General features: G+C 44.9%; 10 non-coding genes across 10 annotated transcripts; all 10 read left to right on the top strand.

The window, feature by feature from the left end:
• Positions 1–772: 772 nt before the first annotated feature.
• Positions 773–861, top strand: trnar-ucg (transfer RNA arginine (anticodon UCG)). Its single transcript is given in 2 exon segments — positions 773–809; positions 826–861. It is a non-coding gene; the product is annotated as a tRNA-Arg (tRNA).
• Positions 862–1,106: 245 nt separating this feature from the next.
• On the top strand, positions 1,107–1,188 carry trnas-gcu (transfer RNA serine (anticodon GCU)). Its single transcript has one exon. It is a non-coding gene; the product is annotated as a tRNA-Ser (tRNA).
• Positions 1,189–3,108: 1,920 nt separating this feature from the next.
• Positions 3,109–3,197, top strand: trnar-ucg (transfer RNA arginine (anticodon UCG)). The gene is given in 2 exon segments: positions 3,109–3,145; positions 3,162–3,197. It is a non-coding gene; the product is annotated as a tRNA-Arg (tRNA).
• A 245-nt stretch (positions 3,198–3,442) lies between these two features.
• On the top strand, positions 3,443–3,524 carry trnas-gcu (transfer RNA serine (anticodon GCU)). Its single transcript has one exon. It is a non-coding gene; the product is annotated as a tRNA-Ser (tRNA).
• A 1,927-nt stretch (positions 3,525–5,451) lies between these two features.
• Positions 5,452–5,540, top strand: trnar-ucg (transfer RNA arginine (anticodon UCG)). The gene is given in 2 exon segments: positions 5,452–5,488; positions 5,505–5,540. It is a non-coding gene; the product is annotated as a tRNA-Arg (tRNA).
• A 245-nt stretch (positions 5,541–5,785) lies between these two features.
• trnas-gcu (transfer RNA serine (anticodon GCU)) lies at positions 5,786–5,867 on the top strand. Its single transcript has one exon. It is a non-coding gene; the product is annotated as a tRNA-Ser (tRNA).
• A 1,928-nt stretch (positions 5,868–7,795) lies between these two features.
• Positions 7,796–7,884, top strand: trnar-ucg (transfer RNA arginine (anticodon UCG)). The gene is given in 2 exon segments: positions 7,796–7,832; positions 7,849–7,884. It is a non-coding gene; the product is annotated as a tRNA-Arg (tRNA).
• A 245-nt stretch (positions 7,885–8,129) lies between these two features.
• Positions 8,130–8,211, top strand: trnas-gcu (transfer RNA serine (anticodon GCU)). Its single transcript has one exon. It is a non-coding gene; the product is annotated as a tRNA-Ser (tRNA).
• Positions 8,212–10,139: 1,928 nt separating this feature from the next.
• Positions 10,140–10,228, top strand: trnar-ucg (transfer RNA arginine (anticodon UCG)). Its single transcript is given in 2 exon segments — positions 10,140–10,176; positions 10,193–10,228. It is a non-coding gene; the product is annotated as a tRNA-Arg (tRNA).
• A 245-nt stretch (positions 10,229–10,473) lies between these two features.
• Positions 10,474–10,555, top strand: trnas-gcu (transfer RNA serine (anticodon GCU)). The gene has a single exon. It is a non-coding gene; the product is annotated as a tRNA-Ser (tRNA).
• Positions 10,556–12,459: the final 1,904 nt, after the last annotated feature.

Consider the following 12,459-nt stretch of genomic DNA (forward strand, 5'->3'; position numbering starts at 1 on the left):
CAAAATCTGCACGACCTGCCGAGTTTTACATATTTATCTGTTTTTATTCATTCTATTTCCGTGTCCCTTTTAAGGGGATTTGCTGTCTGTCCAAGATCATTCTCTGTCTCTGTAAAATGGTGTGCTATCAGACCCTCATCATTCTGTGTCTGTTTCAAAGGGATGTGCTGTCTGTCCCGGATTTCCAATTTGAAATTTCAAAACCTGGCTTTGGAGGTTAAGGAATATTAGTTTGTTCGTGTGTTTCAGACTGGGCTGGTTTTACGTCCTTCCCTCCCTCCTTGTCTATCACCTGTGGCTTCAATAACAGTCTCTGCGCCGCGTGGTCCTGAGCCCCACTGCACAATTGCCTTCAGGGATGATCGAAATCTCACTTTATTCTTTTAAAAGGGAACTGCTGTCAGTCAAGGGTCATTCTGCATCTGGGTAAAAGGGATGTCCTTGCAATTCCGGATCATTCTGTGTCTGTTTAAATGGGCTGGTTGTCAGTTCCGGTTCATAATCTTTCCCTTTAAAACGGATTATCTCATAAACCCGGGTCATCCTGTATTGTTTGAGAAGGAGTATGATTTCAGCTGCAATGACCGAATTGTTAAACTATAGTGTTCCAATTTACATTGGGGTTGCCTGCGCCGGTGCGCACCCAGATCGCAGTGCATCTGTTCATTCACTCGAAATATGCTCATCTTTTCCTAAATCCACTCCTTGATATTGCAGTTGCCCCGAATTTGCTCGCAATATATACAACAACACAATGAATATGGCTGGCAGCGGCCGCGTGGCCTAATGGATAAGGCGTCTGACTTCGATGACAACCGCAAAGTTATCAGAAGATTGCAGGTTCGAGTCCTGCCGCGGTCAACTTAGCTCGCTACGAGACATTTTATATTCTTTGTTGTGATTCTGCCGAGAAACCAGCCATCTGTTCCAGTCACTCACCTGAAGTGAAGGAAGGCTGTTTGCTCAAAGAATCTCATGGCAAGTTTTCATCATTGTCGATCTGCATGCACGGGCAGAGCAAGCTGTGAAGTGGACTTTCTTGCACATTATTTCTGTTTGGATACAAAAAGCAGGAGATTGAATGGCTGACGATATCTTATAGCAGAGACGAGGTGGCCGAGAGGTTAAGGCGATGGACTGCTAATCCATTGTGCTCTGCACGCTTGGGTTCGAATCCCATTCTCGTCGTCGTTGGCTTGCAGGTTAAACACTTTTTGACATTCACATTTCATCTCATCTCCAAATTCCCCTTTTACTGACAGGGATGCTGTACTTTCCTCATGTCATGTCTCAAATTAATAATATATTCGTCAAAAGGAGAACAGTTGCAGTACAATGGCGAGGGGCACTAATTCGATAGGTATCTGAGAGACAGCACATGCACGATGGGCCATCATATCATTTCTCACCACCGTCAGAATCTGAGAGCTGCGCTTTTCACTGTCGGCGGCTCGTTGGTCCACGGTTATGATTCTCCCTTCGGAATGATCACATTTGAAATGCGAGAGTCACGGGCCAAATCCCGGACGAGCCCCGCCATGTTTTACTCAAAGTTCCGCTTCTAACAGCCGCTCGACATGTGAGAAAACAGACGTATTTCACGTTAAAACGTGTGATTTTACGCCGATGTTCCCTCAGCATCCAAATCCCAGAGCAAAGTGAAACCCGCCAAACTGAGTAAAGTTAAAATATCTCAGAGGTACTCGGCTCTGTGACTCGTTGGATAACCGAAAGCCTTGTTTGGTTCCGGCCGATACTTGATCAGTATATCTTCCTGTCTGTACGCATAAGTTCACCTCAATTGGGATAAGCATACATTCAGCGTCAATCTCCACCTCTGCCCTGAATATGTGTGCGTCCTGGTTCTCGAGAGCTGAAAAGATGAGAGAAGCTGCTTTTTGAATTCGTCCCTTGGCTGCCGAATTCAAAGCATACAGGAAATCAATCCGGGCTGGCAAAGCTGCCTGGTCTGATTAAAAGGCGGTGACAGCCTATATTGTAAGCATGTTCTCGTCTTCTGGCCTCATCATTAGGTTCAACGTATCGGATGATAAGCATCGCTCCCATTGTCTGGTAATGGTTCTGCTATTCACACTAACACTTCCTCTGGACCACCCTTTGTTACGTTATTGCCCGATTACCACCCACTTTGCCTTTCTCCATTGTGCCATGTATTATTTAATTACTCCTTCGTTCCGCTGCATCACAAACGTTCCCATTTGACATTTCTCGCTGCGTATTTTTTCCAGGCGCTATTTTTGTTGAAAACATCTGTAATCTTTAACTTTTTCCTGAAATATCGGAATTATTATCCGACAGAACGTGAAACCGGATTCTTCCTCCACAAAATCTGCACGACCTGCCGAGTTTTACATATTTATCTGTTTTTATTCATTCTATTTCCGTGTCCCTTTTAAGGGGATTTGCTGTCTGTCCAAGATCATTCTCTGTCTCTGTAAAATGGTGTGCTATCAGACCCTCATCATTCTGTGTCTGTTTCAAAGGGATGTGCTGTCTGTCCCGGATTTCCAATTTGAAATTTCAAAACCTGGCTTTGGAGGTTAAGGAATATTAGTTTGTTCGTGTGTTTCAGACTGGGCTGGTTTTACGTCCTTCCCTGTCTATCACCTGTGGCTTCAATAACAGTCTCTGCGCCGCGTGGTCCTGAGCCCCACTGCACAATTGCCTTCAGGGATGATCGAAATCTCACTTTATTCTTTTAAAAGGGAACTGCTGTCAGTCAAGGGTCATTCTGCATCTGGGTAAAAGGGATGTCCTTGCAATCCCGGATCATTCTGTGTCTGTTTAAATGGGCTGGTTGTCAGTTCCGGTTCATAATCTTTCCCTTTAAAACGGATTATCTCATAAACCCGGGTCATCCTGTATTGTTTGAGAAGGAGTATGATTTCAGCTGCAATGACCGAATTGTTAAACTATAGTGTTCCAATTTACATTGGGGTTGCCTGCGCCGGTGCGCACCCAGATCGCAGTGCATCTGTTCATTCACTCGAAATATGCTCATCTTTTCCTAAATCCACTCCTTGATATTGCAGTTGCCCCGAATTTGCTCGCAATATATACAACAACACAATGAATGTGGCTGGCAGCGGCCGCGTGGCCTAATGGATAAGGCGTCTGACTTCGATGACAACCGCAAAGTTATCAGAAGATTGCAGGTTCGAGTCCTGCCGCGGTCAACTTAGCTCGCTACGAGACATTTTATATTCTTTGTTGTGATTCTGCCGAGAAACCAGCCATCTGTTCCAGTCACTCACCTGAAGTGAAGGAAGGCTGTTTGCTCAAAGAATCTCATGGCAAGTTTTCATCATTGTCGATCTGCATGCACGGGCAGAGCAAGCTGTGAAGTGGACTTTCTTGCACATTATTTCTGTTTGGATACAAAAAGCAGGAGATTGAATGGCTGACGATATCTTATAGCAGAGACGAGGTGGCCGAGAGGTTAAGGCGATGGACTGCTAATCCATTGTGCTCTGCACGCATGGGTTCGAATCCCATTCTCGTCGTCGTTGGCTTGCAGGTTAAACACTTTTTGACATTCACATTTCATCTCATCTCCAAATTCCCCTTTTACTGACAGGGATGCTGTACTTTCCTCATGTCATGTCTCAAATTAATAATATATTCGTCAAAAGGAGAACAGTTGCAGTACAATGGCGAGGGGCACTAATTCGATAGGTATCTGAGAGACAGCACATGCACGATGGGCCATCATATCATTTCTCACCACCGTCAGAATCTGAGAGCTGCGCTTTTCACTGTCGGCGGCTCGTTGGTCCACGGTTATGATTCTCCCTTCGGAATGATCACATTTGAAATGCGAGAGTCACGGGCCAAATCCCGGACGAGCCCCGCCATGTTTTACTCAAAGTTCCGCTTCTAACAGCCGCTCGACATGTGAGAAAACAGACGTATTTCACGTTAAAACGTGTGATTTTACGCCGATGTTCCCTCAGCATCCAAATCCCAGAGCAAAGTGAAACCCGCCAAACTGAGTAAAGTTAAAATATCTCAGAGGTACTCGGCTCTGTGACTCGTTGGATAACCGAAAGCCTTGTTTGGTTCCGGCCGATACTTGATCAGTATATCTTCCTGTCTGTACGCATAAGTTCACCTCAATTGGGATAAGCATACATTCAGCGTCAATCTCCACCTCTGCCCTGAATATGTGTGCGTCCTGGTTCTCTAGAGCTGAAAAGATGAGAGAAGCTGCTTTTTGAATTCGTCCCTTGGCTGCCGAATTCAAAGCATACAGGAAATCAATCCGGGCTGGCAAAGCTGCCTGGTCTGATTAAAAGGCGGTGACAGCCTATATTGTAAGCATGTTCTCGTCTTCTGGCCTCAACATTAGGTTCAACGTATCGGATGATAAGCATCGCTCCCATTGTCTGGTAATGGTTCTGCTATTCACACTAACACTTCCTCTGGACCACCCTTTGTTACGTTATTGCCCGATTACCACCCACTTTGCCTTTCTCCATTGTGCCATGTATTATTTAATTACTCCTTCGTTCCGCTGCATCACAAACGTTCCCATTTGACATTTCTCGCTGCGTATTTTTTCCAGGCGCTATTTTTGTTGAAAACATCTGTAATCTTTAACTTTTTCCTGAAATATCGGAATTATTATCCGACAGAACGTGAAACCGGATTCTTCCTCCACAAAATCTGCACGACCTGCCGAGTTTTACATATTTATCTGTTTTTATTCATTCTATTTCCGTGTCCCTTTTAAGGGGATTTGCTGTCTGTCCAAGATCATTCTCTGTCTCTGTAAAATGGTGTGCTATCAGACCCTCATCATTCTGTGTCTGTTTCAAAGGGATGTGCTGTCTGTACGGATTTCCAATTTGAAATTTCAAAACCTGGCTTTGGAGGTTAAGGAATATTAGTTTGTTCGTGTGTTTCAGACTGGGCTGGTTTTACGTCCTTCCCTCCCTCCTTGTCCATCACCTGTGGCTTCAATAACAGTCTCTGCGCCGCGTGGTCCTGAGCCCCACTGCACAATTGCCTTCAGGGATGATCGAAATCTCACTTTATTCTTTTAAAAGGGAACTGCTGTCAGTCAAGGTTCATTCTGCATCTGGGTAAAAGGGATGTCCTTGCAATCCCGGATCATTCTGTGTCTGTTTAAATGGGCAGGTTGTCAGTTCCGGTTCATAATCTTTCCCTTTAAAACGGATTTTTTCATAAACCCGGGTCATCCTGTATTGTTTGAGAAGGAGTATGATTTCAGCTGCAATGACCGAATTGTTAAACTATAGTGTTCCAATTTACATTGGGGTTGCCTGCGCCGGTGCGCACCCAGATCGCAGTGCATCTGTTCATTCACTCGAAATATGCTCATCTTTTCCGAAATCCACTCCTTGATATTGCAGTTGCCCCGAATTTGCTCGCAATATATACAACAACACAATAAATGTTGCTGGCAGCGGCCGCGTGGCCTAATGGATAAGGCGTCTGACTTCGATGACAACCGCAAAGTTATCAGAAGATTGCAGGTTCGAGTCCTGCCGCGGTCAACTTAGCTCGCTACGAGACATTTTATATTCTTTGTTGTGATTCTGCCGAGAAACCAACCATCTCTTCCAGTCACTCACCTGAAGTGAAGGAAGGCTGTTTGCTCAAAGAATCTCATGGCAAGTTTTCATCATTGTCGATCTGCATGCACGGGCAGAGCAAGCTGTGAAGTGGACTTTCTTGCACATTATTTATGTTTGGATACAAAAAGCAGGAGATTGAATGGCTGACGATGTCTTATAGCAGAGATGAGGTGGCCGAGAGATTAAGGCGATGGACTGCTAATCCATTGTGCTCTGCACGCATGGGTTCGAATCCCATTCTCGTCGTCGTTGTCTTGCAGCTTATCCACTTTTTGACATTCACATTTAACCTCATCGCCAAATTCCCCTTTTACTTACAGGGATGCTGTACTTTCCTCATGTCATGTCTCAAATTAATAATATATTGGTCAAAAGGAGAACAGTTGCAGTACAATGGCGAGGGGCACTAATTAGATAGGTATCTGAGAGACAGCACATGCACGATGGGCCATAATATCATTTCTCACCACCGTCAGAATCTGAGAGCTGCGCTTTTCACTGTCGGCGGCTCGTTGGTCCACGGTTATGATTCTCCCTTCGGAATGATCACATTTGAAATGCGAGAGTCACGGGCCAAATCCCGGACGAGCCCCGCCATGTTTTACTCAAATTTCCGCTTCTAACAGCCGCTCGACATGTGAGAAAACAGACGTATTTCACGTTAAAACGTGTGATTTTACGCCGATGTTCCCTCAGCATCCAAATCCCAGAGCAAAGTGAAACCCGCCAAACTGAGTAAAGTTAAAATATCTCAGAGGTACTCGGCTCTGTGACTCGTTGGATAACCGAAAGCCTTGTTTGGTTCCGGCCGATACTTGATCAGTATATCTTCCTGTCTGTACGCATAAGTTCACCTCAATTGGGATAAGCATACATTCAGCGTCAATCTCCACCTCTGCCCTGAATATGAGTGCGTCCTGGTTCTCTAGAGCTGAAAGGATGAGAGAAGCTGCTTTTTGAATTCGTCCCTTGGCTGCCGAATTCAAAGCATACAGGAAATCAATCCGGGCTGGCAAAGCTGCCTGGTCTGATTAAAAGGCGGTGACAGCCTATATTGTAAGCATGTTCTCGTCTTCTGGCCTCAACATTAGGTTCAACGTATCGAATGATAAGCACCGCTCCCATTGTCTGGTAATGGTTCTGCTATTCCCACTAACACTTCCTCTGGACCATCCTTTGTTACGTTATTGCCCGATTACCACCCACTTTGCCTTTCTCCATTGTGCCATGTATTATTTAATCACTCCTTCGTTCCGCTGCATCACAAACGTTCCCATTTGACATTTCTCGCTGCGTATTTTTTCCAGGCGCTATTTTTGTTGAAAACATCTGTAATCTTTAACTTTTTCCTGAAATATCGCAATTATTATCCGACAGAACGTGAAACCGGATTCTTCCTCCACAAAATCTGCACGACCTGCCGAGTTTTACATATTTATCTGTTTTTATTCATTCTATTTCCGTGTCCCTTTTAAGGGGATTTGCTGTCTGTCCAAGATCATTCTCTGTCTCTGTAAAATGGTGTGCTATCAGACCCTCATCATTCTGTGTCTGTTTCAAAGGGATGTGCTGTCTGTCCCGGATTTCCAATTTGAAATTTCAAAACCTGCCTTTGGAGGTTAAGGAATATTAGTTTGTTTGTGTGTTTCAGACTGGGCTGGTTTTACGTCCTTCCCTCCCTCCTTGTCTATCACCTGTGGCTTCAATAACAGTCTCTGCGCCGCGTGGTCCTGAGCCCCACTGCACAATTGCCTTCAGGGATGATCGAAATCTCACTTTATTCTTTTAAAAGGGAACTGCTGTCAGTCAAGGTTCATTCTGCATCTGGGTAAAAGGGATGTCCTTGCAATCCCGGATCATTCTGTGTCTGTTTAAATGGGCAGGTTGTCAGTTCCGGTTCATAATCTTTCCCTTTAAAACGGATTTTCTCATAAACCCGGGTCATCCTGTATTGTTTGAGAAGGAGTATGATTTCAGCTGCAATGACCGAATTGTTAAACTATAGTGTTCCAATTTACATTGGGGTTGCCTGCGCCGGTGCGCACCCAGATCGCAGTGCATCTGTTCATTCACTCGAAATATGCTCATCTTTTCCGAAATCCACTCCTTGATATTGCAGTTGCCCCGAATTTGCTCGCAATATATACAACAACACAATAAATGTTGCTGGCAGCGGCCGCGTGGCCTAATGGATAAGGCGTCTGACTTCGATGACAACCGCAAAGTTATCAGAAGATTGCAGGTTCGAGTCCTGCCGCGGTCAACTTAGCTCGCTACGAGACATTTTATATTCTTTGTTGTGATTCTGCCAAGAAACCAACCATCTCTTCCAGTCACTCACCTGAAGTGAAGGAAGGCTGTTTGCTCAAAGAATCTCATGGCAAGTTTTCATCATTGTCGATCTGCATGCACGGGCAGAGCAAGCTGTGAAGTGGACTTTCTTGCACATTATTTATGTTTGGATACAAAAAGCAGGAGATTGAATGGCTGACGATGTCTTATAGCAGAGATGAGGTGGCCGAGAGATTAAGGCGATGGACTGCTAATCCATTGTGCTCTGCACGCATGTGTTCGAATCCCATTCTCGTCGTCGTTGTCTTGCAGCTTATCCACTTTTTGACATTCACATTTAACCTCATCGCCAAATTCCCCTTTTACTGACAGGGATGCTGTACTTTCCTCATGTCATGTCTCAAATTAATAATATATTCGTCAAAAGGAGAACAGTTGCAGTACAATGGCGAGGGGCACTAATTCGATAGGTATCTGAGAGACAGCACATGCACGATGGGCCATAATATCATTTCTCACCACCGTCAGAATCTGAGAGCTGCGCTTTTCACTGTCGGCGGCTCGTTGGTCCACGGTTATGATTCTCCCTTCGGAATGATCACATTTGAAATGCGAAAGTCACGGGCCAAATCCCGGACGAGCCCCGCCATGTTTTACTCAAAGTTCCGCTTCTAACAGCCGCTCGACATGTGAGAAAACAGACGTATTTCACGTTAAAACGTGTGATTTTACGCCGATGTTCCCTCAGCATCCAAATCCCAGAGCAAAGTGAAACCCGCCAAACTGAGTAAAGTTAAAATATCTCAGAGGTACTCGGCTCTGTGACTCGTTGGATAACCGAAAGCCTTGTTTGGTTCCGGCCGATACTTGATCAGTATATCTTCCTGTCTGTACGCATAAGTTCACCTCAATTGGGATAAGCATACATTCAGCGTCAATCTCCACCTCTGCCCTGAATATGTGTGCGTCCTGGTTCTCTAGAGCTGAAAAGATGAGAGAAGCTGCTTTTTGAATTCGTCCCTTGGCTGCCGAATTCAAAGCATACAGGAAATCAATCCGGGCTGGCAAAGCTGCCTGGTCTGATTAAAAGGCGGTGACAGCCTATATTGTAAGCATGTTCTCGTCTTCTGGCCTCAACATTAGGTTCAACGTATCGGATGATAAGCATCGCTCCCATTGTCTGGTAATGGTTCTGCTATTCACACTAACACTTCCTCTGGACCACCCTTTGTTACGTTATTGCCCGATTACCACCCACTTTGCCTTTCTCCATTGTGCCATGTATTATTTAATTACTCCTTCGTTCCGCTGCATCACAAACGTTCCCATTTGACATTTCTCGCTGCGTATTTTTTCCAGGCGCTATTTTTGTTGAAAACATCTGTAATCTTTAACTTTTTCCTGAAATATCGGAATTATTATCCGACAGAACGTGAAACCGGATTCTTCCTCCACAAAATCTGCACGACCTGCCGAGTTTTACATATTTATCTGTTTTTATTCATTCTATTTCCGTGTCCCTTTTAAGGGGATTTGCTGTCTGTCCAAGATCATTCTCTGTCTCTGTAAAATGGTGTGCTATCAGACCCTCATCATTCTGTGTCTGTTTCAAAGGGATGTGCTGTCTGTCCCGGATTTCCAATTTGAAATTTCAAAACCTGGCTTTGGAGGTTAAGGAATATTAGTTTGTTCGTGTGTTTCAGACTGGGCTGGTTTTACGTCCTTCCCTCCCTCCTTGTCTATCACCTGTGGCTTCAATAACAGTCTCTGCGCCGCGTGGTCCTGAGCCCCACTGCACAATTGCCTTCAGGGATGATCGAAATCTCACTTTATTCTTTTAAAAGGGAACTGCTGTCAGTCAAGGGTCATTCTGCATCTGGGTAAAAGGGATGTCCTTGCAATTCCGGATCATTCTGTGTCTGTTTAAATGGGCTGGTTGTCAGTTCCGGTTCATAATCTTTCCCTTTAAAACGGATTATCTCATAAACCCGGGTCATCCTGTATTGTTTGAGAAGGAGTATGATTTCAGCTGCAATGACCGAATTGTTAAACTATAGTGTTCCAATTTACATTGGGGTTGCCTGCGCCGGTGCGCACCCAGATCGCAGTGCATCTGTTCATTCACTCGAAATATGCTCATCTTTTCCTAAATCCACTCCTTGATATTGCAGTTGCCCCGAATTTGCTCGCAATATATACAACAACACAATGAATGTGGCTGGCAGCGGCCGCGTGGCCTAATGGATAAGGCGTCTGACTTCGATGACAACCGCAAAGTTATCAGAAGATTGCAGGTTCGAGTCCTGCCGCGGTCAACTTAGCTCGCTACGAGACATTTTATATTCTTTGTTGTGATTCTGCCGAGAAACCAGCCATCTGTTCCAGTCACTCACCTGAAGTGAAGGAAGGCTGTTTGCTCAAAGAATCTCATGGCAAGTTTTCATCATTGTCGATCTGCATGCACGGGCAGAGCAAGCTGTGAAGTGGACTTTCTTGCACATTATTTCTGTTTGGATACAAAAAGCAGGAGATTGAATGGCTGACGATATCTTATAGCAGAGACGAGGTGGCCGAGAGGTTAAGGCGATGGACTGCTAATCCATTGTGCTCTGCACGCTTGGGTTCGAATCCCATTCTCGTCGTCGTTGGCTTGCAGGTTAAACACTTTTTGACATTCACATTTCATCTCATCTCCAAATTCCCCTTTTACTGACAGGGATGCTGTACTTTCCTCATGTCATGTCTCAAATTAATAATATATTCGTCCAAAGGAGAACAGTTGCAGTACAATGGCGAGGGGCACTAATTCGATAGGTATCTGAGAGACAGCACATGCACGATGGGCCATCATATCATTTCTCACCACCGTCAGAATCTGAGAGCTGCGCTTTTCACTGTCGGCGGCTCGTTGGTCCACGGTTATGATTCTCCCTTCGGAATGATCACATTTGAAATGCGAGAGTCACGGGCCAAATCCCGGACGAGCCCCGCCATGTTTTACTCAAAGTTCCGCTTCTAACAGCCGCTCGACATGTGAGAAAACAGACGTATTTCACGTTAAAACGTGTGATTTTACGCCGATGTTCCCTCAGCATCCAAATCCCAGAGCAAAGTGAAACCCGCCAAACTGAGTAAAGTTAAAATATCTCAGAGGTACTCGGCTCTGTGACTCGTTGGATAACCGAAAGCCTTGTTTGGTTCCGGCCGATACTTGATCAGTATATCTTCCTGTCTGTACGCATAAGTTCACCTCAATTGGGATAAGCATACATTCAGCGTCAATCTCCACCTCTGCCCTGAATATGTGTGCGTCCTGGTTCTCTAGAGCTGAAAAGATGAGAGAAGCTGCTTTTTGAATTCGTCCCTTGGCTGCCGAATTCAAAGCATACAGGAAATCAATCCGGGCTGGCAAAGCTGCCTGGTCTGATTAAAAGGCGGTGACAGCCTATATTGTAAGCATGTTCTCGTCTTCTGGCCTCAACATTAGGTTCAACGTATCGGATGATAAGCATCGCTCCCATTGTCTGGTAATGGTTCTGCTATTCACACTAACACTTCCTCTGGACCACCCTTTGTTACGTTATTGCCCGATTACCACCCACTTTGCCTTTCTCCATTGTGCCATGTATTATTTAATTACTCCTTCGTTCCGCTGCATCACAAACGTTCCCATTTGACATTTCTCGCTGCGTATTTTTTCCAGGCGCTATTTTTGTTGAAAACATCTGTAATCTTTAACTTTTTCCTGAAATATCGGAATTATTATCCGACAGAACGTGAAACCGGATTCTTCCTCCACAAAATCTGCACGACCTGCCGAGTTGTACATATTTATCTGTTTTTATTCATTCTATTTCCGTGTCCCTTTTAAGGGGATTTGCTGTCTGTCCAAGATCATTCTCTGTCTCTGTAAAATGGTGTGCTATCAGACCCTCATCATTCTGTGTCTGTTTCAAAGGGATGTGCTGTCTGTCCCGGATTTCCAATTTGAAATTTCAAAACCTGGCTTTGGAGGTTAAGGAATATTAGTTTGTTCCTGTGTTTCAGACTGGGCTGGTTTTACGTCCTTCCCTCCCTCCTTGTCTATCACCATTGGCTTCAATAACAGTCTCTGCGCCGCGTGGTCCTGAGCCCCACTGCACAATTGCCTTCAGGGATGATCGAAATCTCACTTTATTCTTTTAAAAGGGAACTGCTGTCAGTCAAGGGTCATTCTGCATCTGGGTAAAAGGGATGTCCTTGCAATTCCGGATCATTCTGTGTCTGTTTAAATGGGCTGGTTGTCAGTTCCGGTTCATAATCTTTCCCTTTAAAACGGATTATCTCATAAACCCGGGTCATCCTGTATTGTTTGAGAAGGAGTATGATTTCAGCTGCAATGACCGAATTGTTAAACTATAGTGTTCCAATTTACATTGGGGTTGCCTGCGCCGGTGCGCACCCAGATCGCAGTGCATCTGTTCATTCACTCGAAATATGCTCATCTTTTCCTAAATCCACTCCTTGATATTGCAGTTGCCCCGAATTTGCTCGCAATATATACAAC

The sequence above is a fragment of the Pristiophorus japonicus genome, unplaced genomic scaffold, assembly GCF_044704955.1.
Source record: "Pristiophorus japonicus isolate sPriJap1 unplaced genomic scaffold, sPriJap1.hap1 HAP1_SCAFFOLD_42, whole genome shotgun sequence".
Lineage (NCBI taxonomy): Eukaryota > Metazoa > Chordata > Chondrichthyes > Pristiophoridae > Pristiophorus > Pristiophorus japonicus.